Raw genomic sequence first — 2,493 nt, 5'->3', positions numbered from 1 at the left:
TTCATTACTACAAGAGATAAAGAAGATGCCTAGTCTAAAGATTCACTTAATGGGAGAGACAAGAAGGACACGAGTCCAGGAAGACGTCACTTATGATGGTCTCTTACAGAGTATCATCTCTCTATTTCCTGGACTGGATGAATCCAGTGCTCCTACACTGAGGCTCTTCTATAGAGACACTGATGGGGACATTATCACCCTCTCCTCTGATGAAGAGGTGACCACAGCTATAGCTGAGATACCCTTGGGCGGAGTCTGGAGGCTGACGGCTCGTTTGGTGGAACCTCCTCCCAGTTCTTCCTCAGGAGGTCAAAATGAGACACATCCACTTTTAGATCTATTTGAAGCACTAGTGAGTCCACTTCAGAGCGTACTTGATAAAGAAGAAAGAGAGAAGAAAGAAGGAGAGGAAGACACTGAACAAGAGGAAACAACAACTGGAGGAGAAGGAGCCAGTCCCAATGAAGGAGTCACTGCTGAAGGGAGTGAGACAGTAAAGGAAGATGAAACTAAAGAAGAGAAAGTCAAAGCAAAGCCCAAGACAGGCAGTGGTCCAGTCTGGACTACCTATGAGATAAGAATGGGTCCATCTCATAATAATTACTGTCATTATCACAGACGCTTGCTGAGGCCACCACCATCACTCTTTAGTCTAAACTTATTTTAGACTAAAATAATACAAAAACTTGTTTTGAACTTGTATCTTAATCATGTACTGTTCATAACATTTTACATGTATTAATAGTTACTAGTAATTATTGTTGTCGTTGTGCTTAACATATTATTTTAAAGAATATTTTTAACCTTATTTATCAAAATCTACATGTACATGTATTTCAGAATCAGGTCAAACTTTTGATACAGCTTAAGGGCAACAATATGTATCAAAAAATGTAATAAAAATTTATGCTATTTTGCCATATTAGGAAATAATATTTTGAAGCTAGTTTGCACTATATGTCCAACGGAATATTGATTGCTATGTATTAGGCTATTAGCAAAATAGTACATTTATATGTACTTTAATTGAATACTATTTACTAAGGGATAGTCTACCTAAACCAGTTTATATCTACATGTACATGTACATGCATCATTAATACATTTAGTATTAATAATGTTTCATGTGTGTACATGTACATGTACATGTACCACAAGTCAGTGCATGACTTACAGTATATTCCTCATCAGTGTATCTTGGAATGGAAGTTTCTTGTTGAACTGCACAAAAGGATTATCTATTCCCTCTTCAGTGGTTCCACGCAAATGATACAACACCAGCTCATCCTAAATTAACAATTACATGTAGCACTTAATTGATACCTTAAGCGGGAAATTTTGGTGGGAGTTAAATTTGGCAAATTGATAAAAAAAATTCTTGATTGGCAAATTTTAACTTGGCAAATTCGTGGCCACATGCAATTGAGTATGCACATAATGGGTCATAAAAGCAGATTTTTATTTTGGAAAATGGCTATCAAAACGCCAAACTTGCCAAATATTTCCTCCAAAATTTCAATTTTATCATTAAACCATTTTTAGTAAACAACAAGGTGTCGAATGAAAAGAAATATTAAAAATTTGTCCTACTACAAAGTACATGTACATGCACATTGCAAGTTTGAATGCTCTTTATGTGCTGCATATTGTGCACAAATGTGCCTTACAACAATAGTAATGGTTTGGTTTATTTGGTGTGTTGTGCAAGGCTCAAAACCACTAAATTAATTTCACTAACACTAAATACACATACACGTAATTTAACGAACAAATATACAGATGTACATGCATGCAAATGCCAAAAAATATCTTTAAAATAAAATTTTGACGCCACCAATTAAACTAACTATACTAAAGTTGTAGAATAATATTAAATGATTACTTCACTGGCCAAGTTTGTGATTGGCTTCCATTTCCAAGGTCTAATGTGCTTCCTTTGAGTCTTGCCTTTGGGTGCCTGTACCCTGATTCACTGTCAGTTAGTATCAGGGATGCGCTAAAATAAAAATATATAATGTGACAAGCATAAAGATTTATTCCTAAATAAAGGATATGCTACCGGTACTAGAGGTACACGAACATGTAGATGCACATAATCATATACTATACATGTACATAATACAAACTCAATAGAGGTATATGTAATGGGCAAAGGGAAGACTATCATAGTTTTACTAACCACACATGCAGTATCACCAACCACGTTCAATCAGTATCTTAGTCCTCACTAATAAGTCATGAACCTTATTAGACAATGTTCTATTGTGAGCAGTCATGAGGGCATGCATTCATTTGCTACCGTATAGCAGGAAAAGTTGGCGGAGTTTTATTTTGATAATTGGCAGTTTGTAAGTGCAATCGCTAATATTAAAACCGCCAATCATTAATGTGCATGCTCAGCAATGCATGTGTATACAAAAATCGCCAAATAAAAAACTGCCAATTAATTTTTATAGCAAAATCACCAAAATAAAGCGCCGTCAACTTTTCCCG

At 35.4% G+C, this 2,493-nt stretch overlaps 1 long non-coding RNA gene across 1 annotated transcript in view; it reads right to left on the bottom strand.

Annotated features, from left to right (window-relative positions):
• Positions 1–2,031, bottom strand: part of LOC109580797 (uncharacterized) — an 8,726-nt gene extending 6,695 nt beyond the window's left edge. The window contains exons 1-2 of the long non-coding RNA XR_002184361.1: positions 1,883–2,031; positions 1,175–1,287 (exon numbers count right to left, since the gene is read on the bottom strand). This is a non-coding gene — a long non-coding RNA (uncharacterized LOC109580797). The remainder of the gene's footprint in view (positions 1–1,174; positions 1,288–1,882) is intronic.
• Positions 2,032–2,493: the final 462 nt, after the last annotated feature.

This window comes from Amphimedon queenslandica, unplaced genomic scaffold, assembly GCF_000090795.2.
Source record: "Amphimedon queenslandica unplaced genomic scaffold, v1.1 AMPQUscaffold_13475, whole genome shotgun sequence".
Classification (NCBI taxonomy): Eukaryota; Metazoa; Porifera; class Demospongiae; order Haplosclerida; family Niphatidae; genus Amphimedon; species Amphimedon queenslandica.
Note: the sequence above shows the minus strand (reverse complement) of the source record. Positions and strands in the feature narration are given on the sequence as shown.